Here is a 27,741-nt window from a genome sequence, read left to right as displayed (position 1 = left end):
GAGATTTGCAGTCCCTGGTCTTGAGGACAATGATAAGTCTTGCAGGCTTATTTCATATTAGCCTGAGGGGGTCGAGAGAGAAAGTGGCTAGATTAAAGAAGAGGATGTTGCAATAATACAGCCGGAAAGTACCAGAGCTCTACAGAAGTTGAGTTTCTAGGTAAAAGTGAGAGGGTGAGGATAAGGATGGGGAAAACACGATAGGCCCGGGACAATGTTCAAGGGACACATACATATGTTCATTGCAGGAATGGGTTCTTCAAAGGGGAGTCTGGAGACACCGGGACTGCGGTGGCCATTTGAACAATAGTCACAAAGCATAAGATGCCTTTGAGGTGAACATGGTGTACCGCGCTTTGAGCGTCCCCATCCACCCAGCCGCCTTGCGAGCACACGATCACAGATGCCAACTGCCATTGATAATGGAGGGGGGTATATTAGGTTGAGTTGACCGACATAGGCCAGTGCATGTGTTATGGCACATCTATATTTAATGATACTCTTATAGGTTTGAACGTGTAGTGCACTTACAAAACTTTCTCACAACTGTTTACCTTGAATTATTTTTAATATTTGTATGTAGTTTGGTAAGGTGAATATCAATGACACTACAAATGCGTTTGACATACTCGCATCCACAGTATTGTCCACTATCACTGGGTAATTCATTAATAATTGTTTGAACCACACAAGCAGGCGTTACTCTTTGGACGCAAAATCCCAATCTTCTATGAATCCACCTTCAAAACACAGGATATGCCACAAGCCTGCACCACCTGTGTAACAGGTACAGACATAAATTATTGGAATGAAGGCAATAATTGCATTGCTTTTATTTGCACTACCTTGCAAAATGTACAGCATTGTTTTCATTTATAAAGTACCTTTTCATAGAACGTATGTTCAGTAGCTGTGATTTGCGATCCACAAACAAAAATCTCTGGTCCATTTAAATTCAGTAACACAAATGGAGTAAATGTTCTGCTAATGTAACAATGCTAATTTCGATTGTCACCAATTGTTCACAAAATTTACTTAAACAACTCTGACCAGTTGTGCTTGCAAATGCTTGTCCGTCATAGAAATGCCACAAACAATCCTGACAACATTTACAGTGTCTATGGTATAAGGCAAGAATCAGACTACTGTGCAGGAATGGTAAAATGTACCATAAACATAAAAGAATGTCAACAAGAATTCCTAATGTACTAACTACAATTACTAGAAACCAAAAACATCCCTATAAATCAAATCTTCCAAATGTCATACACGTGCAAACATACAATCATATTGTACAAGAGCACATCCCTAATGAACAATGCGTAGATGTATCCATACCAAATTGTGAATCCATTGAATGTCACCAGTTTCTGCAGAATGCAAATCATGGCATATTATGCCCTTTTTGCAATTCAGACACTCATTCGACCATGCAAATAAACTCACATAACAAATATGTTTTACCAATACTTCTAAAGTACAGTGCAGATGGTACCAAAAATAACTGTAAGGTTACAGGCTTCACACACGGCCGAATATTTCTTGGAATGAAAACCTTCACAACATCCAGTACACATTTTCCCAATAACCCAATGATTATTTAATATCAAAACAATAGCATTATTTCATACACTAATGTTGTACCAAACATATTACTTAGAATGTTCTGTTTATGAGGGTGTAAAAAAAAGTATATGTAAAATTGTATACAACTACAGCTTTTAAACTAATTGTACTGTTTTTTTTATTTCCACAGAAACTAAACCAGAGATTCCAGCTTCATAATGCTATAAAGCCTATTAAACAAAGCGTTTACTATACACATATTACTACTATGGTGGCCACAGCCAGTGGCCAGATTCTGGGAGGCATGGCTTACGGCGTTGCCCCCAAGAATCTGGCCATTGACCACAACCACCACAATACAATTAACTATATAACAAGTATGTATCTTACACCATCAACTAATAAAACTCACCCGGACCCCCTGCAATCGAAATGATGTTCGCAGACACGGAAATTGACCAGTGGCTCAGCAGCATTTCCAAACCCTTTTTTCATCTATAAAAACAGCTCCATATTACCTTAATTCCACTTCACTACAATTTCTATGTCCAATTTTTTCATCAAATAACCCCAAATGTCTTTCCCAAACTGTCCGTTCATGGTGTGGTACGCAAAATACTGTGGTGTGCGTGGACAGCTACGACACCTGCCCAATCTTTTTCAACCTACAAAAATAGCCGCCTATCATCTTCTTTCCAAGCCCCAACTCTTCCCAACCCCTCTTTCCACCACCAAATAACCCAAAATGTGTTTTGCAGACTTCCACCCACCGCACTCTCTGCGGAAAACGGGCGCTGTCCGCGATTCCAACATGGCAGGGAGTATCCGAAAAGATGATGCACCTCACGCTCTCCACCATCCAATCGTGTGTGTATCCGATGTCTGAGGACATCATGCCATTCTCTGGACCAATCGGTGGCCGTCCGTGGTCCGAACAGGGAAGTTAGTCCGCAGACCGAACCCAGATATCACTATTTTATTTGTACTTACTTTTTGGTCGTTTAAAAAATAATACCAGACAGATTTACAGCAAATTAACAAAAGCACACTTTCGGTACCAAGCTGCCGCTCCTGCCGCAAATTTGGTGAAAATCCATCCAGCGGTTTAGGCTGTAGCTGTGAGCAGATTTGCTTTTCCACTGCGTCCATGGGGGAAAAAAACGCATTTTAGGACCCCCCTATAACTTTGCTCACCCTGAACCAGACCTCACCAAACTTCACAAGATCAAGCTGACCAGGCCACATCTCCACCGCTGATGCCACGCTTCTGCCTGCAGGTTAGTGCCGTAATGTCTTTCACAAATAGGTAACTACACCTTTTCCAAGAAACATTGCAGTACAGAGTAGAAAAGACTGCAAATCATTGATTGCAGCCAGGGATGGTTGGTCTAGAGTTCTCACTATTTACTAAATATCACTGTCTCCATTTTGGTTAAGTTCATGTTAACACAGATTCCCTGTCAGGAGGAAGCAGAGTTGTTGCAGCAGTGCTTGCTGTGCCCTGCCTGCTGTGGATGATGGATTCCTGGATTAAATCCTGTCGATGTCCTGACACAGACTAGTCTGTTTGTCGAATGCAGCATGCATAGGTCTCTACCCATGGGCTTGCCATTTTGCTATAAGCCTTGCTCTTGAATCAGTCACCCTGATCCCCAACCACCCCTAACCTGCATTCAATAATACATCATTCCTGCTTTGAATGACCATTGGATTGCAGGTCTAGGATCGCCATAAAAAAGAAATCTCTGATTGACATTTGACTGACTCTGCCCAGTCCCTCTGGCCTTTTCAGATGAAGTAATGTCGTCGAAGAAATAATGCTAAATCTGTACAAACGAGTCTGCCTCTGGCAAACAACCCCATCTCGGCACGAATGTCAAACAGATTGCGGGGCCCACCATTCTGTGCAGCGGTAATAACTTTCTTGAGGTTGCAATGGCCGCCTACGCATTTTGCTTATCCAACCAATACATTTCATTTGCACTTTGACCAATAATCAGTCCACGCATGGTGCTTTATGCTCACATATGTTACACATCATTATCACGGTGTCTGTATCCATATCACACTGTTAGTAGAGCTCCATTACCAACGACCCCACCTCGCAGGGGCCTTTGCCTTTCCATTAATTTCTTCGAGGGGAATTCAGTCCAGTAACCTCTGCAGAGCAAATGAGCAAAGGAAGGGAAATTGAATTCTCATATTTATCCTTTCCTTCAAAACCTCGTTTCAGGGCATCCTTCGCGGGCTCCGGGCAAGAGGCTGGTGTTGATAGATGGGAAACTTCAGTGCTCTGGCATGTATCCTCCTGGGCTAGCCAGACATAAAAGCTCTAATGACTAACCACAGGCCAAGTCATAGCACTCTGTTCAGAGTGCGCCCTTAGCTCCCTGCCCCAATACCTGAGCCTGTAATTGCTAACACAGGCAATCAGATTATCAGATGGCATCCGAGCAGCCCTTATAGTGGGAAGGGCTTTCTCTGTGTTAGGGAAGTAGTTGATTTCGACTGAATGTTGCTACCTTCCCGCTGGCCTTCCCAAAATGATACATTTGTGATTTTTTTTGTTGGGGTTGCTAGGTACTGTTGGTTGTGACCTTCACTTTAACATTCACGAAGTTTGAAGAGTTCTCCTTTTTTATAGGAAGTAATCGTAACTCTATTTAAATGTCCAAGATGCATTGGCATGTTTGTTGCATGCCCGTGTTTGTTTCAATTGTGTGTGCGCGTGTTTGTCTGTCTGTGGCGTGATGACGTCCACTGCTTGGATCTGGTGGTGATTGGTGGGACAGCCGTGAGAGCTAGGTGATATTGCCTGCTAACCGAAGCTGGGTCTGGGGACTGTGCGGCAACATACCCCGCCTCACCCCACCTCATCCCCAACGCATAGCAGGGGTGTTTCACATGGCGGCTACTTGTGGTTCCCCCCCAATTGAAGGCTTTCAGCCTTAACATTTTTTGGGTGCAACTCATCCCCTCCCTGTGGGTACTTACCCCCACCTCTGGGTAGGGATATACAATAAAATCTTCCTCTTACATTCCTAGCAGACTGTGAAGCACGTCTAACAGGGAGTGCAAGTGTCAGAAACGATCAGCAGTCACAAAGAGACAGACAAGTCGAATGTTCATGTGCTCGGGCTCAGGAAACCTCCTCTGTGTCAGTTCATGCTCACGAGTGGGTCAACCAGGATGAACTTGCATAGCGCATAGCTCCAGTGAACCCTGTCTTCCCTGCACATGAGCAAGTTATGAATCCAGAATCAGGGTGGGCCAACTTAATGTCTTGGTCTACAGAGGTAAGCGCAGGTAAATCAGACAACGAAAGGCCACAGTTTAGTGAAGCAAAACTAATCATACTTCAGAAGACAAAAGCCCATACACCTAGGTCATGTTAAAACATGTTAGAAAAGCAGGGGTCCCTGGAGGAGGTATGTTAGGCCCCTATAACAACCCCAGGGCTCACAGAAGGTGTGCTAATTTGGAAGAGAGTGTGAGTGTGGTTCAGGAGGTGTGAGGAAGTAGATCAGAGAGAAGATAGAATAGAAGAAAAGGCTGGCGACGGGAGTCAAATGGAAGGAGGTGATAAGAGGAGAACAAAGAGCGGGTGCTCAGGTATGAAGGAAAGACCAAAAGGGAGGGAGAGAATAAGTTGGAGGAAAATATCTGGAGATGTTAGAGTACATCTATAGTAAAATTAAGACAGTGAAGAGTAAGAAGGAGCTCGAGGGCAGAAGGAGTTGTATGAGGAGAAGAACCATAAGGAAGAACACAGACGGAAATAAGTCAATTAGGCTGAGGGTGATTCTACCGGAGGAGAGAAGGAATAGTTTAGCTAAGGTGAGGCTAGGATCCAGAGACAGGAAAATCAGGCCGTCTCTAATCCTTACAGAGGAGAAGTGAGGAGGAGAGGAGGAACATGCATGTGTCAGGTGGTCAAGGAGTTGGTATAATAGACATTCTATGAGATAAGAGGACATGCTCAAATGCCCCCCTTAGGAATGCGATCATCTAGACTCGGCCAATGAGATAGAATGAGAATAGGTGGTGGCAAACTAAGAACGGTAATGCCACCCCCCCTGCAAGGGTTACATTGCTATTAGTAACCAGGCACGTTGTACTGGGGTACTAATAGTGTTTTTCTCAAGTCGTTCTCCCCTTCCATGGTGGCCATTTCCGTGATAGGGATGCGCTGGGAACATTGGTGTTCCCGGCGCAGACGAGGGACAAGGCAGAGCCAGGAAAATGGGCTAGGGGTGGGTGATTGGAGGAGTGGAAAACAGAGGTGGATTGGTGGGAAGGGGATGTGGATGCAGGGGAGCGCACTTAACTGATTCCCACAGAGGGAAGGTGGCGGCCTCCTGCTCCAAGGAAGCTCAGAGCAGGGTTTCTTATCATGTGGTAAAGCCCCATTCTGAGCCTCCTGATTGTCTTGGAGGCTGTCAAATCCCCCTCGCCGGGTATTAATGCTATTTTTTGCATTACTAATATTTTTGTATTCATGACTTCTATTTTTATTTTTTACTAATACTGAGTATTCATTTTGATTCTTTTTAATGTTAAGTTTATTACCATTATATTTTTAATTAATTATAACTAATGTATATTATTTTGTTTTACTGTTGATTATTAATTTCTATTCACATTACTTTTATTGCATTGTTTTATTTTTGGTTATCTATTACTATTTGTCTTTTTATTATTAATCTGATTTAATAATATTGATTAATAATTTTAGCTTAAACTCATAATTCATTTTTCATTTTATTACGTTTTAACTTTTTTCATTAAGGTTGATCATTCATGTTGATCAATATTAATTATATTTTGTACTAATCCTGTTTTCTATATTACATCCTATGTTTATGTGTCGATTGGAATTAATGTAGTAAAAATAATCACACGGGAGGAGGACTGATACAATTGGCACTAGATCTTGGAAGAGTAAATGGAAGTGAGAAAGAAGAAAAACATGTGACCGAACATTTTATAAAATTCCTGCACACATTTACGAAATTGGCATGATACCTACCTTGACCATTTTTAGCTTTTCCGCATTCTTTACTGCTGCCAGAACTAGCAGCTCAGTCATGTTTGCACACAATTATACGTTATACATATATTAAAACATTTTCAATATAAGTTAATTGCTCAGCATTTGTTTTTCCTAACAAACTCTGATAGTTGCATACTCCTATGCATACTTGTATTTTCTTTTCTTCCATAAAGTTAAATTCATCAACGAAGTTTCAATTTCCTGAGAATTCTCTCTGAACAATGACACTTACCAAAAGCTGCAGCAAGAGAGAAAATGTCCATCTCTGAGAAAATAAGCACTGTGGGTCAGACTGGGATCAAAGAAATCCAATTCTTCATAAGCAGGGTTGCACAGGAGTCGTTGTCTGATGTACCGTATGCAGACAATAGAAGCTAACGCAGTGGTTAACAAGTGTAAATTGCCAATGAACACAAGGCATCACCACAATTTGAATCATGTGTGAAATAAGGTCACCCTTCTTTTGGCACTGTAGTGCTGTAGACACTCTTTCGTTGCTAGGGACAATCGCAGGAGGAGCAAACAGTGTGCAAAGAGCAAGAATGCTCAGCTGTGGTTGTAACATTCTATTTAAACACACAACATTAGGAATTGACCGATATTGATATGTGTGTTTCACTGTGTAGTAGTGCAAAAATACGAGTGTATATTAAACATACATTCATTCTGAAATGTGTACATGAAATAAAAATCTAATGATTACTTGAAAACACAATTAATTTCTTTTTCCACGGACTTTAATTTAGTTACTCTTATTGTACCTTCATTTTATTAGCAAAACACAATTTTGCACAAAGAATGCAGGGTTAGTAAGTGCACTATTCTTTTTAAATAAAACGACAAGAACCAATATAATATCATTATTTTTTAAAAGAACACAAAATATTGTCAAATGCTAGAACATATTAGAGAAACCTCACAGATGAAGGATATGTCCCTAATTTACACTTCGGTTATTATCTCATTTCTATGAGATGCAGAATCATTCATCATGCAATTCAAATACAAACCTCATAAAGGTTTCACAATATCAAAGGAACAAAGCACAATTATAAAATATGTCAACATTCTGTGTTTCAGTCACTGTGAGGTCAGATCTTCAGGTCAATGCTCTGAAACACTCTAGATATTCAACAAGTCAATCATCTGTGTAACAACTCATTCTAAATTGAACACTTGTTTCCCATGTTTCTTGCTTAAATAAAAAACCTGTCAAGAAACTGTACCAAAAGGGAAGACAAAAGTAATATGTTTTACAAACAACACCCTACTCTTACACGATGTGCTTCTGCATCATAGGTCTTTTACATGACACACTGTTTTCTGTGATTGTCATCACAGGTGAATGCTTTTTCGAAGCACACAATTCTCTGCATCTTTTTGGTGAACCACACTACTTTCATCTATTTCATGTTGGTCTTCTAAGTTACTTTCATTTAATCATTGACATATACAGTTGGTCTACTATGTCAAAATCCCAACTACAACATCTTAAACTAATGAGAACAAGCATAAGCAGGAATGCATACTGGGAAAGACATAAGAAATACGTTTACCGGCTATGGTCTGTTACCACAAGTCTAAATTGGGGGTCATAGTTCTCACCCTATAAAAAATTATCCTTGTGTACATATAGATAAAACCTAATCTCATGCCAAATTGTGCCATACTGCCCAAGCATAACACGCTCACATTTGCTCACCTTTCAGAAGACGTCACGTGTGTGAATACCCACAAGTAGAACTATCCTTAGCAACAGTCGAAATAAATGTCTGCTGTATAAAGATTCACAAAAGTGAGTGGACATCCTGTTCCCATTGGAAAGACTAGCTCTCACCTTCATAAACATGTGTAGGCTAAAGATTGCACAACATTTGAGAGAACACATTCTGTGCCCAAAACACTAGAAATCGTGAACTCCTGAAGATGACTCTACTTGGTATTTGCACAGTAACTAAAACATGTGTTAGACTTGGTTTTCACCAATCTGTTCACTCTGAACACAATCCTCCACATTTTGTAGATGAACTACCGAATACTGACTGTTCGACTACTCTTAGAGTGGTTGAATGATCATATGAGCTCCATTTTCTTTATATGGAAACATTGAGATCTCACCAGTAATTGCATTTATAAGCTCTAAATGGAAAGCCTGAAGCTATACTGTATAGCTTGTTGAACACAATATGTTTATTACATTCCCACAGTCAATCAGCAAAACACTACATTAAATCTTTATCATATAATTTTGGCCAATTTCCATAATTATACTTATGCTTTTACATATGCTTCTCCAGCTCAGAAGAGAAGGGTTTTATACTGAAATCGAGCTACATCATTCTTTTCAGAACTATAGGTCTAACAATCTTTTTTCAGAGACAAAACAAGTGACGCATCTTCCTCTATTATGACTGGTTTGAGACAACCTTCAACCTTTAAGCCACATTCCAATTCAATACCACCTGGAATACGACTAACAGGGTTATGAATTCAGTCCAGGATGTGTTCAAGAAACATAATGACAGCAGGGATAACTTGACTAAAAGAGAAAGAGTCAATTGAATTCGCTGAAGTGAGACGTGATGATAACTATAAAATATGCAGGTGAAAGGGTAGGAATTATAGTTATGGACACAAGTATAATCAGGAGGTCATGTGACTTCTAAGTAACAATTAAATATAAAATAATGTGCAAAATTCCCACAAAGAGGTTACAGGAAGACATCCATGAAATAACTATGGAACCTCTTGAGAGAGGATAGATTAGCAGAGATGAATGGTTATCTTTTTTCCAAATAATTCCTCGAATTCCAGACATTGTATATTCCTCAGAAAATCCATAAACCCTTAGAGCACCACTGGGAAGAAAAATAGTTTAAAAATGGGTCCAGGACTACATCCTTTAGCCATATATGTTGATGTTTTCTTATTTTACATAGATGCCTTCATATGTGTAGGATTACGCAGACTTGATCAGTCTGGTGGGGGTGTCTGCCTATACCTGTTGGTGAGCTACTTTTATCGTTCAACGTTGAAGTTCTCAAAACAAATATTGGCAACACCCACCAACTTTGTCATCTGGTGCCAACATAATCTATTGTGGAATGAGCATGTGTTAACTGAGGAGTTATTTTTTTTAAAGACCTTATGAATAATCAATTCAGGTACCAGTATGGGTGCTACCTTTACAGTGGATCTGTCCAATTTATGCAGGGCCAAGTGTACTCTCAGGAAAGCAGGAGGGGCTGGTTAGCTGTCAGTCAACCAACCCCTCCTGCCTCCCTGAGAGCACACTAACTGGGCGGGCTGTTTTTTCATTTATCTTTCATGCTCTCCACTTTTCCCTATTTAACACAGTGTAATATTTAGGCCTTGAAGATTGCAATGTGTGGGGGAGTTAGACACCCACATGCCTTTCTGAGCAAAACTACAAATTAGGTACAGACAGGCACATATAACTGGGTATATGCAGGAGGGGCTATGAAAGCTGCAATGCTGTGATGTTTTCCAAATGCTTCAGTTCATCTGTGCCTGAGGAAGTGGAGATATTCCACGAAAGCTTGCAAATAAGCAAAACAAATGACTTTGTAAGCCTAATGAAGGTATTGACTCACTGTTTTCTTCTGGATCAACATTTTGTACAACCCTTGGCTAACACGGTCCAAACGAACTGAACGTGTGTATATATATATATATATATATATATATCAAGAGAAAACAGTTGTTAGCCCCTTGACTGCGCTCTGCCTCATTATTGAGCTGGTGCTAAAGGGCTAGAGCGGGCTAGGCTCTACATATTCAAAAAGAATGTCAGATAAAGATGCAAGAGAGCAGATAAAACTACGTCCAACTTCAGCCAAAGATTGCCCAGGCACTCACGACCAGTAACTGAGTTCTAAAATTACTTTATTTTATCACAAGTAGTGCAAAACATCATTAAAAAGCATACAAAACAGTTCCTGGTCAGACCAGGTGTAAAGCAGCACTCACCCCAATGAGTGGAAAAACGCCACGCGTTCCGCTCGACTCGCAAGCTTCCTCAGGCTTGTTGTTATCCCAAACTTATGTTTTCTCATTTTTATATTACCTCGCAGGCCGAGTGATGGGCCCCTCCCACCTATGAGATGCGCATCACATGATCACCAGTCTGTGTTAGCTGGAAAGAACTCTATGGTTCAATATAGCGATAAATCTGCCATCTTGGAGTGTCTATGTGATCTAATGATATGAGTGTATATGTTCAGAATAGAACAACAATAAGCCAAATTAATATTAGGCTTATACACGCACAAAACAGGTTGAGGGGGAATCAGCCACTCGATACCGCAATGAGGACATGCTGTACCAAATTATTCATGAGATATCGCGCCAGTGCGCATATGTAATATTTGTTGCCTCACTGTGTGAGAGCAATTCTCCACGGTGTGGCAAGCAATCCGCAAGAAGGGATGAGTACTAGGAAACAGATGTAGCAGTTACTGCCCGATTCCATTAGTGCCCATTTTTGCGGTGCAAAGAGAGAGTCAACACTAATGTAACATTATTCGTTCCAAAGTAAGTTCTGGGGTGGTGGATAGTCTCACCAACCCATTGAATGTATGGGACTATAAACGGTGTGTATGGTACCGCTAATACTTAGTTCGCCAAAAGTGCTAGTGCATGTTTGGAGAAAAATGCATATTTGGAGGAAAGTGCAAGTGCCTATCTTCCCTGAAAGGTTATACAGTACTAATGGTTACCAACATTTCAGCGCATCTATAAAGTGCTTGTGCATAATTTGGCTAACCTAGGTGGTGTGGTTTGGCAATTGCCAATATATACTCCTCAATATAGATCTGTGCTCATCTGAGAGTATTGTATCTTGAATGGGCTAATGCACAGAGTACGCCCACTAGAATAAATGCCTGTGAGTCTCTGTGCCGTATATTACAGTAGTGGCTGTGCAGTTACTATGTCAGTGTCAGTGATGTCATCAATGACATTTGTTATGTCATCTTTGATGTCCTGGGTGTTAGTCTTAGCAGTGCACGTGGTGGCACGAGTTATGGTTGTTTAGCTTACCATAACTAGCGAATTTTTGGGGGTTTTCGATTTTACTTGAAACCATAACGTCCCTTTAACAACATTTTTTCAGTGAATATATATATTCAAGGAAAAATCTTTAGTGTCCGGGACGTTAAGGTGAGCAATGCATTATAACGAAACCTTTCAAATTCAAGGAAAAAACTTTAGTTGCAGTGGTGCTAAGGTGAGAACTTAACACAACATACCCCCTGAAATTCAGCTAAATCCACCTTAACTTTGTGCCTCTTGTTGTGCAGCCTATGACCAACAGTAATCTGCTTTATGAAGATAACTTGTAAAGTACACATACCATAGTATCACTGAAATATATAAATGCTTATTGAACTATGTTAGGTAAAAAGTGGACAATTGAGGCAGTATTCGCCCCTTCTTCACTAGGAGACTACAAATACTAGAATGCAATTCATCCAACAGTCTTAGTGTGTTATGACATATTTAAAACAAAGAAAACTCAGTAACCAAGAACAACCCTGCTTAGCTTCAAAGCGGGGAAGGGACTGGCTGCCGCAAGCCAAGTTGCTCTAAGTGGTCTTGTAACTTGCACTAATGTATTAGGCAACAGGCTGGCCCTTTCCTCGCTTTGAAGGTAATCAGGCTTGTTCAAGGTTACAGGAGGGATGGGAGATCCTGTGTCAGTGGTTTTCTACCCCAGACATCACTGCAGTTGTAAAAATATCTATATTTTTTTCTTCAGCCGCATGTACAGAACTACAGATACCCTCAGCTATATGTAGTCATATTATAGCCGTGAATATGGGAAACACAGGCAAAGAAAATTATTTCCTGCCCCCCCACGTATCTCAGCAAGTATACCCCTCCTCTGTGTCTGCTCCCCACGCACCCATGATGGCCTCCTCACCTCACCTGCCATCTCCCATTCCCCCCACAACATATGATGTCCTGTGATGCAGTTTGCGTTCAAATGTCGGCTATTCGCGGCAGTTCTGTCCACAGCTCAGGCTACAGAAAAGCTACATGTTGCAAAATCAGTCAGTAGACACCCTCAGATCCTCATATTTCACTTGGTGTCCTCTAACCACCCTACCACCAATGGGGGCCATCTTAAGCACTTTTGGGGCATGGGGCATAGGCACCTTTGGGGCCCCCTCCACCGAACCAAAGGAATTAAGCGATCCAGGATATCTGGGTGAACCACCCTCATCACGATCACAGCCCATAGCTTGATATACTGCCTCACAGTGATCAAAATAAGCATGGGTACTCTTGGTCAGTCCCCTTACCATTCTTGTTTTAATTAGAATGATACACCAGTTACATTTAAAGGTCGACATTCGCATTACACGACAAGGAGTCTAATGTTCACCATAACTGCAGGTCAATGTTCAACAATAGCAGCAACGAGGAAGGTATACTGGCCAAATTATAAATGCGAGACACAAATTGTTTAAAAAGGTTCACATAATCCAGAATAGACAGAGTATTCAGATTAGCACCCTCACGGAATACAAAAGTGCTCAAGCATGGATACAGGAGACCTAATAGGAAGCAAGGAGAAAGCTAAACAAATAATAGCATAGATAGTGGATGAAAATTCATAGCTGCCAGGCAGGTATCCATACCCAGAAAGACTGAAATTAGAAGATGGACATGGTTTTTAAGTAGTGTTGCCATTAGAGAGCAAAGGAACACGTGGCTGTGGTGAACAATATATCAATGCTCACTATTATTATTGAGGAAGCAACACGATAGCCATTGAATCCATGAGTGAGGCTTTTCTGACAGTCATATTCTAAGAACAAAATCACTCCGATGTCCAGGATCACACATTGGTAAAGAGGTGAAGTTTGGATATGTGCCCACTGTGCAATTATTGCACTTCACCAGTTGTGTTCCTGTTCTTAGCATGAACTAAAATGATCCCATTGTATAGAACAGACTTAAAAAGTACACAAATCACATAACCCAACATGACAATTTTTAAAAATAAAATGTTACAAAAGCTTATTATGCAAAATGGGAATGAGTCTAGATTGATGGTCTCCATCAACAAGGGGAGTATATAAGTAGCACCATGCTAATTGATGCCATCTTAAAATATTCCATCTTGGTTTCACTTTTGTATTTTAAAGCTTTCAAAAACATAAAATACAGGTTTGTGAAATTGTCATTCATAAATGTGCATACAAATCTTTCAATTGTACAAAAAAGCAAACAATTTTTGTCAAATGAACAGACCTTAAATATGCTTGCTAGAGGCATGCAATGCCTGCACCGTTCTCTTCTGTCTGGAACCCCTTCCACTCAAATGGCCTACATAAACAGAAAGACCAGGTAATGTGCTAAACAACGCCATCAGCATGTGAAATGGCAACCCCTTTCACAGAAGACAGCACAGTAATGTTAGTGCTATAAACTGAATGATTAGTCCAGGATCACTGTATTGTCTGCTGGCAAATCCATGATACAAGCATGAACGCTTTGGTTCCACAGTCTTGAATTTGGATACCCAATCGCCTCTCGGAATAAAACTTTATGCTCATCATTGGAGGTGGGTTCCAAGGTTTTACAACTCTACATGAAAACAAAACAATTTCTAGACCTTCTCTCTGCTAATGATATGTTACTTTATATAGCTACAAAACAAGTACAAAATAAAGTACATATACATGCAGCTGGAATGTGTAATCTTGCATATGTACACAGGTTTCTGCAATGAGTGCTTCACACACACTGAGCAATCTTCTGAACCATTGCTTCAGTCAACTTTAGTGTTGTACATGATCAACATAATTCCCACTGAAAGTTGAGAATGTTGTAAAACCTGTGTCTAGTGAATGAACAAATCATGTATTCCATAGTGAGCAAAGAAAGCATTACAAGATCAATTGATAAGAGACTAGTGTACTTGTCAACAACAGACAGGCACAACGTTTAGAGCCTCAGGAGCACACTATAAAATATCCTGGTGTGTGCTATTTAAGTTTGTTGAACAATGAGAACTGACTTCTTTAGATCAAGCAGCCTTGTGGGTGCCCCCCGCCAAGGTGGTGGCACGGGGCAGGTGCCCCTTTTTGCACTCCCATAACAATGTCTCTGCCACCAACCTCTAGACTAAATGCATATGCATGTTTTTTACGAGAAAATTGCTTTTTTCCTGCATTTCATTTTCCGATACCATCGGCTATCACTGTGGCTATCTCTCACATCAAGCAAAAACAAAGATGGCAGCTGTTTCTTTTTTTAACTTTTCATTCAAGTTATTACAATACATTCAGATGTTTGAACACAACATATCACTATCCAAACTAACATATTTGAACAATGAGCAATTACAAATCCCTCCCCTAAAAAACAAAATCCCAATTCAAAATAGCCAAAGATTGAGAAAATAAACAGAAGAGAGAAGAAAGAAAGAAAAAAAAGAAAATAAGAAAAAACAAACAAATATGATCTCAAAATATAAATAGACGATTCAGCAGTCCATCAAATTTTCAAATTTTAAAGGTTGACTTACCTTAATATCCAGATTCCTCCATATCACTATATCTCATCATTTGCATTAATTCATCCCAAGTCAAAACTGTGAAAACTACTCCATATTTTATCAAACAATTGTTCTTTCTTTTGCAGGATCAGGATTGCAAATTGAATAAATTTCTGCTAACCAAGTGTCTTTCGTGGGTATTACAGTCGTTTTCCAGTTACGTAGAATTATCTTTTTCGGCACCTAAGATGCTTTCAAAATCCAGGTCACTTGATGATACAATAAATAATCCAATTTGGAATCTTCATCCAAAAATAGTGTGCCAAATCAAATTACTGTGCCTCGAAGGGACAATGAATTCAAGAGCTTATCATTCCCGCCTGATTCCTCACTCAAGAGATTATATATTGTTGAAGCTATATGATCCTTGTCTCCTATGATTTTCACAGAAACCGTTAGATCACAGTCTCCAAGTGTTGTCAAATTAATATCTCCTCTCGGACTTTGTTAATTCCCATACATGCAATCTGCAAGACCAAATCTTGCTCTTAATTCATGAAATAGCCATAATTCGCCTTCAAATAGGTCGCCAATCTTCCTCATTACCACCAGAAACCAATCCGACCAGAATATTGTTTTGTTCTTAATTCTAACAGCGGGACTCTGCCACAATGTAGAAGAACCCATTTGGCCCGGGACCATATCTAGTGACATGGCTATGTCACTCCATGTTGATCTAGGAAACTCAGTCAATGCGACCTCTCAGTCCAACCTTTGCTTGTGGTTGACAAAACTGCTAAAGGATTCAAAGGCCCCAACATACGTGCCTCAGCAACAGGACAATCATCTAATGGCTCTGTTATGAATGGTAAGAAACGTCTTGATGTGAAAGCCTGACCATATCTAGCAATATTTGGGACACCTAACCCTCCCCTCTCACTTTGGAGTTGTAATTTCCTTAACTTTAATCTTGGCTTCTTATTCTCCAATAGAAAAGATTGGATCATACTGTTAAGTTATTTTAGCATAGATTTCTTTGGAGGAAATGAAACCAAGCTCATAACATAAATTATTTTAGGTGCTGGTGTCATCTTAATAGTGGTTACCTTTCCACCTAACGGCAATTTAACTGAGTCCCAGCGTTCAAAATCATGCCGATAATTTGTCCATTGTCATTTTTAAGTTCACGTCCATCAAGTCTTTTATATCTCTAGTAAGGCATATACCCAGATAGTTCATCCTCTGAGGGCACCATTTGAAGCCTAGCCCCTGCAATAACAATCCATTTACACAAATGTGAGCAAGGTAAGGCCTCAGACTTAGACCAGTTGATGTTATAGTTTGAGAGGGATCCGAATTTCACAATTAGATCCATTAGAACTGGCATGGACATTGTTAAATCTTTCAAAATAAGAGGAAGATCACCTGAATAGGGCCATAGTTTCTGTGTAACTCCATAAAAGTTAATCCCAGCAATTCTACTCTCTGATCTGATAGATACTGCCAAAGGCTTCAATGAGAGTACAAAAAGCATGGGTGACGGCAGACATCCCTGGCGTGTTCCGTGTTGCAATTCAAACTTCGACAAAGTCTTGCTATGATATCCTCTCTGAACCCAGAACCAACAGTCCCGGTGGGGGTGAAGCCTTGATTTAACCAGAGTTGATCCCTGCTTCTATAATTCCAATGCAGAACTACCCCTCCTTTGAAAGCCTGGTCTGGCAAGCTTACCAGTATCGTTGTTAACAGACCAACAAACTTATAATGAGGCCCAAAGTCTACACATGACTTGCATCATGGAAAGATCAGGAGTCGGTTAAAGAGAAGTCTGTGAAGTTGACACTGCTGCTGAAGGTGAGGCTTCATTTGCAGTTTGTGCTGGTTTTGCACTGGTGGATGGATGTGCAGCAGGTGGTGCTAATGTCCGTCTGTGCAAAGAATGGGACCCATGCATTTTTCTTTTGTGATGTTTGTGTGCTTTCCGATTGTCATTATCGATGTCATCCCAGTGGACTTGCACTAGATGATTAATCATAATAGATGTTCCCAGACTTTGAGATGGAACATTGGATGGCCCATGGTGTAGAGTTTTATTGCAGAATGTGCAAAGTTCCTCCTCTGCCTCTTTTCTGGAACAATGTTTTTTAACTTTAAAAAAAAGCCACTGCCAGCAGTGGTTTTTATCCCAGTTGCCTTCTTCCTCGGTGCCGATGGATTCGGAACCCACATGATAACGTCATCACTGCTGGTACTTCTGTGGTTGAACATGTTGGAATGTCGAACCGGAGAGGAATATGTAAAACAATAAAAATTGCAACACAAAAATACAATGCCTCAAAAAAAAAAAAGTTGTTTAAAAAAAGAAAATACTGAAACTAAAAATAGACAAACTGAACAAATCACAAGACAAAGGAGCTGGGTTCATAACATTAAGCAAGACTGCAGGTGAACATAGCTTTGGAGTAGTAAGGTCAGGGACCAGAATGATGAGTCCATGTCCTCAAAATACAGCCAAAAAAGGGTTCAAAGAATGGTGGACATAGATTTCCTATGTATGCACTATGTATCATTAGACATTCTCATGTGCAAAGGTATTTTTAGGAATTTAAATATGTTCAGCAAGCATGAGCGATTTGTAAATGGAAGAGGAGGATACAAACTGAGAATCCAATTTGAATTTGGTTGCAGAGGGAAGGCAAAGCATTGGGAACACCACTTTGTAGGTGGAGTAGAAAGAAAAGCACACTGAGACTGCCATGTATTGTAGGAGAAGGTCAAAGCATTAAGAACCACACTTGCATTTACTAGACATAGGGGAAGGCCTTGATATCCCCATGTCCATATATTGACATAGGAGCAGTCAAGGCACTGAGAGCCCTCAGTACATTTTGAAGGCAGAGAATCACAAATAACTGTGTACTTCGTTTGCACTTTGTACATAGAGGAGAAGGAAAAGCACTGTGATTCCAATGTGCAGTTATTAGGGGTAGGAGAGGGCCAAAGCACTAAGAACACAACCTGCATTTAACATGTGTAGGGGAAGGCCAACACACGAAATAAACCATGCTCACGTTGCATAGGAAAAGGTCATGGCACTAGAATGCTACATGCATTTACTAGGTGTAGGAGAAGGACATAGCACTGAAATTAACAAGGGTCTAATTTACTAAGCATAGGTTATGGCCAAAGCACTAAGAGCCACACCTGCAGTTTTGAGATAGATAAGAATACCAAAGAACCGAGAACCCAACATGCATTTTGTAGGTAGAGAAGGCAAAGTAGAGAGAACCCCAAATACATTTACTAGGCATATGGGATGGACAAAGCAGTGAGAACCCAATGTTCATTCATTAGGCATGGGAAAAGTCCAAAGTACTGATAACCCCACGTGTGTTATGTAGGAAAAAGAGGAGTAACCCTGTATACATGAAATAGTTAAAGGAGCAGACCGAGCGCTCAGAACCCCACATGCATTTACTAGGTGTAGGAGAAGGAAAAAGCTCTAAGAATCCTAACTATGTTCACTAGGTGTAGTAGAATGCCAAAGCATTGAACTCTTCAAGGGCATTTACAAAGCATAAGAGATAGCCAAAGCACTGAGAACCACACATGCATTTTGTAGATGGATGAGCAGGCCAAAGCACTGATACCCCAATGTGCTTTTGTAGTTGGAGTTGAAGACAACACACTGAGAATCCAACATGCATTTACTAGATTTAGGGGATGGTCAAAGCATTGAGAACCCAATGTACATTTACCTGACAATGAGTAAACCCACGTGGATTTACTAGGCACAGGAGAAGGCTAAAGGTCTGAGAACCGCACATGCGTTTTGCAGACAGAGGAGAAGACAAAGCATTGGAAACCCCACATGCATTTACTAGGCATAGGGGGAACCTCATATTAATTAACTAGTGTGAAAAATCCAGGGTGTGGCTTTGTTAAGGATGGATAAGAGCCCCTCTCCATCAGGGGAGTGAGGCTTAGGGAGAAGCCTACAGTCATTCTTCACATGTTAATAGATGAGGTTAAGGAGCCCCAATTCCTGCCCCCCCCACCTAGTGGCAGCTTATTGGCCAAAAGTACACCCCTGATTTCAACCATGCCTCCAATACAGGAAGTTTGCAAGTGTTTTTTCAGTTTCTTTTAGAGACACATCATTTGAGCAAGGAAACAAGAAGAAGTATCATTAGGATTGGCAACATGATGCATGTGCTCTGCTTTGCCCATGTCTTCCATCTTGTGATCACCTATTTCACTTTTTTTTAATTTATTTATTTATTTATTTATTTATTTATTTATTGTATTTGTAGTGCACGTAGACAGGGCCGGCAGGCATAATAGTGCAAGGACATGAACAAAACTTCATAAGCCTGTATCCCCCATTAGATGAGGTGGTAAGCATTGTCAGAATATTTGGGCACACTTCAGCCACTCCCACAGTACAAAATGTGAGCAAGCTACTGCAGTCATGCCACCACCTTCCATACAACCAGCTGAAAACTTCCATGTTCACCGAGTGAAATTCAACCCTGCCTCGGATGGAGTGTCTCTGAGAACAGTGAAATGCAATTACAAACTGTGGCAATAGCCAGAGCCTGCCACAGGACGGTGATCAATTGACACCTTCAAAGTGGCAAAGGTTGGACATTTGTCTTTATTACAACCATTTGCAGAGACCCTCAGAAGATTAGTCTTTATGCTATATCACTCAGTGAGGTGCAGCCACTGGTGTACTTGTGGGCATTAGGACTTTCCAACATGACAAATGAACATGAATGTCTGGCGATGCAGAAGCAGGCAAATTGCTGTGCATCTGTTATCAACCTCGTAACAGCATGCACGCAATAATGGAATGAAGTAAATGCGGGGTATCTCCTGGCATATTTTACTGACCCATTGTTTAAAGTCATGGTGGCAACTTTTAAACAGCTTGTGTTATAAACTGAAGTGGGTGCCATTCACATGTGGGTGTGCTTGCCACATGTAAGGATGCACTGAAGAGACGTTTACAAGTCTGAGTGGAAGAAGAAAAGAGAGCCATTTTGTCTGAGATCAGCAACCCAGTGTGGGACTCCGTCACTGTGAAGAACTTTATCAGATAGTGTGCACTCATTCGCTGCACACTTAATGTCTCTCCTGTTTCACACATTTGCACAAGAACTCTGCTATTACAATGCAGCTATCTCCCATGGTACATTTTGGTCTAGCTACACACATAATGTCTATCCTGTTTCACGCATTTATACAACTCCTCTGTCATCAGAATGCAACTAGCCCCGAGGACAGGATAAAAACAGTCTGGCTGCACACGTAATTGTTAGGCAGAATAATTTGCAGTACCCTTTGGGAACACCACACACAATTAAGACTACAGGTGTGTGTACAATTTCACCTTTGGTACAAGCCGGTACTGCAAAGTGGTAGCGATGGCTGAGCAGCCAGACTTATCTCAAGAGTAAAGTGAGCAGTACAAGTGGTTACACAAAGGACAATTGCCATGCTTCAAACAAACACTGATGCAAGGTTTCTGAGTAAAAGAATATACATTTTTTACACCATCACTTATAAAACAGTCCACTCTTATAAAGCAGCAGAAAATCACAATCTTAATATACTATAAAAAGGTCACATGAGAATTAGACAAAAAGGGATAATTATGAACCCTTCCAGTACTCTATGGGAAGATAGGGTGTACTGGGTCTGTAGATTTAAAAAGACTGGTAAAGTCAATGGCAACTTTAAATGTTCTGGGAGACAGTAGTCAGTCCCAAAAAATTGAGTTTGAAGTGGGAAGTCTAAAAAGACAACCCTGTGTCACTGCACTAAAGTTGCTGTGTAACACACAGTAAAAAGATGATGCCTATGGAGTGGGTGAGACTCCATGGTCAATGAGCACAAACATGTACAACACACTGCAAAACACATGTAAGAGTGGGAAAAAAAGGCTCACACTCTTACCAGGTAGAAAAATGAAACCCTAGAAATCCAGCAAAGCTGCTGAAGGACTCAACAGGTAAGGGAAATTAGCCATTCTGGAGAATGCTCCCTAACACTGCCCCCCCAGACTAAGGTACAGGAGGATTTAATCCACTCCTGGATGAATCACTTTACTCTAGTCGGTCACAAACATCCTAGAGATACCATCAGCATTTTGGTGGTGACATCCTGACCTGTGCTCAATGGTGAAATCAAACCCTTCCAGACAGATTGACCATCTTAGTAGTTTTGGGTTTTCCCCTTTCATTTGTATTAACCATCTCAGGGTTTGGTGGTCTGTCTGAATCACAAAAGTAGATCCATACAAGTATGGTCTAAACTTCTTCAGAGGTCACACAATAGCAAAGCACTCATGCTCAATGGTTGCCCACTTTGTTTCTGGTTCCTTCAGCTTCCTGCTGATGAAGTAAATGGGGTGCTCCCTACCTTTCTAATCCAGTTGACTAAGGAACACACCTATACCTGTATTGGAGGCATCTGTCTGCACAATGAAGGGTTGGTGATAATCAGGAGCTCCTAGGACTGGAGCTTGACAAAGGGCGTTCTTCAGGTTTTCAAAGGCCTGAATACACTCCTCATTCCATTTGACCTTCTTGGGGAATATTGGAGAGGAGACTACATTCAAGGAAGAAGCTGTGGTCCCATAGTTCTCTATGAAATTCCTGTAGTACCCAGTGAGTGAGACCTAGGAAGGCTCTCACCTGGGTTTGAGTAGTAGGGGTGGACCAGTTTTGTACAGCCTGTACTTTGCTAGGCAATGGCCTTATTTCAATTCCTCCACCCTCATGACCAAGGTAGACCACTTTGCTCTGACCAATTTGACATTTACTTGCCTTTATGGTCAAATAGGCCTGCTCAAGAGCCTGCAATACATATCCTAAGTGGTCAACATGTTCTTTCCAAGTAGGGCTGAACACTGCAATGTCATCCAATTATGCCATGCAGAAGTCCTCAATCCCATTCAGCACTTGATTAACCATCCTTTGGGACGTAGCAGGTGCATTCTTTAATCCAAAAGTGTCATGATGCCTACTCCCGGGAAGCCAGTTCAGGCCCAGCATCCCCGAAAGCAGACATCATGTCCCCAGGGAGGGACCCAGCAACCCCTTATAGGGGCTCTTTGGTCATTGTCCTGGCGCCTTTGGCGTCAGGCTCATAGAAGGCATCAGTCCTGGCACCATAGGCGCCAGGCTCATTATGGGAGTGCTTGGATGGACTTACCTGATGCAGACCATGCTGCCGGATCCAGACCTCCTTGAGGTCTGAAAGGGACTATTTTACCTATGGGACTATTTTACCACTCGGGCGTGGCTGAGGAAGAATACTTACCTGGAACTACTTTGGGGGCTATTTAAACCACGTCCAGACAGCAGCTCAAGCTTCGCGTTGTTCTGCATCTAGCGGCTGGACGCTCACCGTGTCTGCTCCTGCATCCTGGCTCCAGCCACGCCCGCCTGCAACCTGGAACACCTGAAAAGGAAGAAAAGGAGAGAAAGGTGAATAATTGAACTTTACCTACCTCCATCCGGAGTCCGGAACCATCACTCCGACGATCCTGAGAAAAGACATTATTTTTAGAAGCGCATCGCATCGCTCGCTGCAGCGCCGCGTTCCACTCACCTTCACGAGGCGCCCTCGGGCTCTTTAGCGACCATTGGCACCATCCGCCGCCTTTCAGCGCCTAAGGAGAAAAAGAGACAAAACAAAGGTGAGCGAAGGAACAGATTGAGGAAGGCCTGATTCTTCCACCTTAAGACTAACCTGATTATTGTTGGGACAATCTTTCCTCACCTCGGGTCGGCGCTGCTTCTTTGGCACTTCCGTACCCTGGCCCCTAAGGGGAAAAAGACACACGCATTAGTGGGTGAAAGCAAGATCACTAAGGGAACCATCCATCAAAAAGACTCACCAGAGTTTACCTTCGGCGAATCCATTCCTCTACGCGGATTCTTCATCCTGCATCTGAAATAGAGAAAAGGACAACAGACAATTAAGACTTGAACTTTTGCAACTGAATACTTACGGCCTCATATCGGAAAAGTCAAGCGGAGTTGAATACTCACCAAACCCGAGATCCAGTGAAGTAACTGGAAATCAACGTGCCCCTGCATCGGAAGCAGGATGGAGAGCTCGTCCTTTCAGACTCTAAGGTGAGACTCTATGGGGAATCGCGGAGGGGGTTCGAGGAGTGTGAGAGGGGGAAGGGGGGAATCCGACACATTATCAAGCAGACAGTTAATCCCCTTTTCCATCTACAGAAGGATTCTTCTATGGGCCAGACAGGCGAGGTTTGGGGGTCCGGTCCAGTCCGTCTTCCGAGTCCTGCGCATCACCTTATAAGAGGTCATAGCAGTCCAGAACAGGTCGGCGCCTCCGCGGGAATCAGGTGAGTGTTACAAAAAGGCATAACCTTAAACTGGTAGAGGCCTGCTGGGGTCAAAAATGCAGTGTTCTCCTTGACATGGTCTGTCAGTGCTATTTGCCAATAGCCTGACGTATGATCAAATGTACTGAGGTACTTGACTGCACACAGTGTTTATCCACAAGTTCATCTGTCCTTGGTAAAAGATGGGCATCTGTCTTTGTGACTGAATTTAGAGCTCTATAGTCCATACAGAATCTCAACTCCTTGGATCCTGCCTTTGGAACTAGAACAACTGGGCTAGACCATGTACTTGTAGATGGCTCTATAACCCCAAGATCATGCATCTTGTTCACCTCCTCCTTTATGTGGCTCCTTACGTGGTCTGACATTCTGTAACCCCTGCTTTTCACTGGTAAACAGTCACCAGTTAGAATCTCATGCTGGCCCCAAGGGATCAAGCCTGGTGATAGTGAAACAGGGAGGCAAACCGATCTAACAGAAACTTCCACTCCACCTGCTGTTCAGATGTCAGATTAGAAGAGAGATTAACTCAATTTTCTCATCTAAAGGCTGGCCTCTGAGTAGGCCGGGTAGAGGTTCATTCTCCTCTTACTCTTGAGCTGAAGCTAGAAGCAAAGCCCCCACTTCTGGTCTCGAGACATAGGCCTTCAAACGGTTGGTGTGAAAGACTCTGGGAGCCTCCTTAAGTCTGCCTAAGTCCACCAGATAGTTCACCGCTCCAAGTTTTCCGACAACTTTGAAGGGTCCTATACACTTGTCCTGCAAGGCCCTCTGCCTTGTCGGCACCATAAATAGCACAAGCTGGTCTTGAGCAAACTCAACAATGTTGACCTTCTGGTCATGCCAATGTTTTACCAGAGCCTGACCTGCTTTAAAGTTATCATTAGCTTCTGCCATCATGTGTAACATTCTCCTCTGGAGAACTATAACATAGTCATACTGACTGGCTTGGGGCAAGGATAACTCTCCAACCCCTCCTTAATCAGGTCCAAAGGACCTCTGACTGGATGGCCATAGAGAAGTTCAAAGGGACTATATCCAACTCCCTCCTGAGAGACTTCTATATAAGCAAAGAGAAGGCATGGCAGTATAAGGTCCCACTTTCTTTTAAGGGGTTCTTCTAAAGCACCTATCATGCTATTCATAGTACGATTAAACCTTTCAACCAGTCCATTGGTTTGTGGATGGTAGGCTGTAGAGAACTTGTAAGTGACACCAAAGTTTTTCCACATGGCTTGCATGTAGTGGAACATAAAATTGGACTCCCTGTTGGATATCACTTCCTTAGGAAACCCTACTCTGGTAAAAATACCAAGTAGAGCCTTAGCCACAGCCTGAGCCATAACAGTTCTCAGAGGTATTGCCTCCGGATATCTAGTAGCATGGTCTACCACAATCAGGATGAACCCGTGTCCTGAAGATGTGGGAGGGTCAAGGGGACCAACAATGTTAGATCCCACCCTCTCAAAAGGAACTCCCACCACTGTGAGAGGCACCAATGGTCCACATTCTTGGCTCCACTCTTGCCAGAGGTTTGTCAAGTGTGACAACTCCTACAGAATTTGACAACTTCTGCACCCATCTTAGGCCAGTAGAAGTATATATACATTTTTTTTATTTCTTTAGTTGACTTAACAACTTTTCAAATATTTTTGCATCTCATTATCACAATTAAATATTACATTGTTTTCATGTGGTTACTTATTACAATTTTGCAAACTTTTAACTTAAAACAACACACATAAAAATTCACATTTCAACATTTCAGAAATCAATCATAAGGAACATCTCCTAATATAATCGTTCTGTACATACAGGTAAGATTACATCTTAATATTGCACTATAATAAAAATTGCCATACATAATCTTGATCTAAACTGCTATGCGAAGTTAATACTTTCTTGAAGTACTTTTCCCGAACCATTCTCAATTCTATACACTCTACTACAAGATGTTGAAGAGTCTCTTTTTGATTTTGATCTAAACAATATTGACAATAATTTCGTTCAGATGGTAAAATGTTCCTTCTACATAGTACCTTATGAATATTCCACAAATTTAATCTGAATCTCAGATATTTTGTCCGTGTTATAGGAGAAGGGCATTTTACCATATATTCTGCCATAAACCCATACTTTTTTGAACCAAACAGAAAACTATCAAAATCTTTATATAGAGAGCATTTAGTAAGGTTATTTGCCCAATCTTTTTGAAATACTGTTACTAGATGGAATTATTCTACTTGGAGAGTTGCTCCTCAGCACAGCATTCTGATTCATTAATGCCTGGGATGCACCTTGTACAGGTGCATGTGTTTTTACACTTTTTAGGCTATGCTCCTGCTCCCAATGTTGTATCTTATGATCATTGCTACATTCACATGACAGGTCATTTGTATTAAGATGAGGAATGTCATTTACAGGATCGATGAGCCGTGTTGGAGCTTGTCCCCTCATATATGCATCTACTGCTTTCCTAATTTCAGCCCTATGTGAGACTTCAATAAGTTCAGTAACTTGTACTGATGCCTTGCCTGGAACATTCAGCACTTTGACTGTTCGGTTGAATTCAAAAGTAGTTGGATGCCTTATTTCATTCATCAAGGCATCCAAAGGTGCATAATGCATGGCCTGTGCTGTACTTGGTAACACAAGCCCATTTGTTTTTGCTTGCTATTGTTGACTATTTTTTTTAATCGCCTGTGAAGCCATGAGGGTACTTTTATTTGGAATTGTGATTGCCTTAAAATATTGTTTTGATGGGGCCTTCCCTGTATTCTTCAAGGCTTGTTGGTTTTTCGGTAGTTTCATTTGAACCCAATTATTATTATTATTTTTGTTTGTTTGTTTTTTTTTTAATTGAGGGAGCCCCTGATGTAAATATGGTTTAATTTTTTGTATCTTCCTTACTTAGGTTATCATTTAAAATAGCCAAGTTTGGAGTTGGGCTCTTCCCATCTGAAGCCGAATCGACTTCTACTGCTACATCATAAATAATTCTCTTGATGCATGGTGATGGCTGCATACTTTCTTTTAGTCCCTTACATAATGAAACTACTTTTGGTGGATGCACCTTGGGCGACTGTGTGTTTGTTTTTCAAGCCACCGATGATCCATGGCATTTGGGACTTGTCACTGAATGTTTAGTAGTACTCTGAGATTCCAACAGAGGAGGCCTCAGGCTTTACCATACAAGAATTTTTTGTAAACTCTCCCCTTGCACGTGTAATTTTTGATCACACGCTTGGAAGAGATTCCCCAAAGCCTGAATGGCAAAGTTCATTGCCTGCAGTGTGACTTCTAGAAAATTATCAGATTGATGAATAATCATAGATGTATTTGTACTGTGAGTATTCGTCTGAATTCTAATGGGCGACATATGGTTAGTTGAAGAGACCGATTCTACGCTACTGTGTGTGACCTCCGAGAACATCACTGGTGACCCAGATAGGTTCTCTGACATGAGATTATATGAGAAAACAGAGTAATTGGTTTCTAAATCAATAATTGCCGCATCAGATGCAATATTGGGGGGGTATGCTTTAAATTGCAACTCCTCCCAATCAGAGGCTCACTATTAAGCGTTGCTGTGTCCAATATGGACACCTCAATTTCATTATTAACCAGGGTAGCTTCAATTAGGTTAATTACCAGGGGTGCTGGAGCAGGTGCATCCCTTCCTGCCTTTGACACATTAAACATTGTGTTCCGTAAATCCCTACTACCCAAATTTGTTTCCTCATTTATTGCTTTCTTTGCTCTATGCGCTGATAACGTGCCACTACAAAACATTCTAATATCAGAGTTTGCCAGCGCTCCAGTAGACTGCTCTCTTACCTTCACAAGAGGGCTCCTGATCGGCATGCCTGTTTCTAAGGTAAGCGACATCATGTTTCAGATGCAAACAATGCGCACTGTGAATTGCCTACGAGGAGTCACCCGGAAGACCGTGTTGCCTCACTGCCGCGTTGCCTCGGCGAAGAGGCAAAGAGGTAGTTCCGGTACTTCGCTCGGTACGTGCACGCTGGTGCGCGCGGGATGGTGGATTTATGGGTAGTGCCTAAAAGTAGGCATGGCTTGATGTTTCGTTACGCTTTATATTCCACAAATAACCCAAATGTTCTGAAAAAGAGCAAAGAAAAAGATATTATTATTGATATACCTCTCCTCCAGGAGTCAATGGGCAGTTTCAATAGTTAAGCATCC

This window comes from Ambystoma mexicanum, chromosome 10, assembly GCF_040938575.1.
Source record: "Ambystoma mexicanum isolate Mex_15411 chromosome 10, UKY_AmexF1_1, whole genome shotgun sequence".
Classification (NCBI taxonomy): domain Eukaryota; kingdom Metazoa; phylum Chordata; class Amphibia; order Caudata; family Ambystomatidae; genus Ambystoma; species Ambystoma mexicanum.
The sequence above is the reverse complement of the archived record's forward strand: the minus strand, read 5'-3'. Positions refer to the sequence as shown.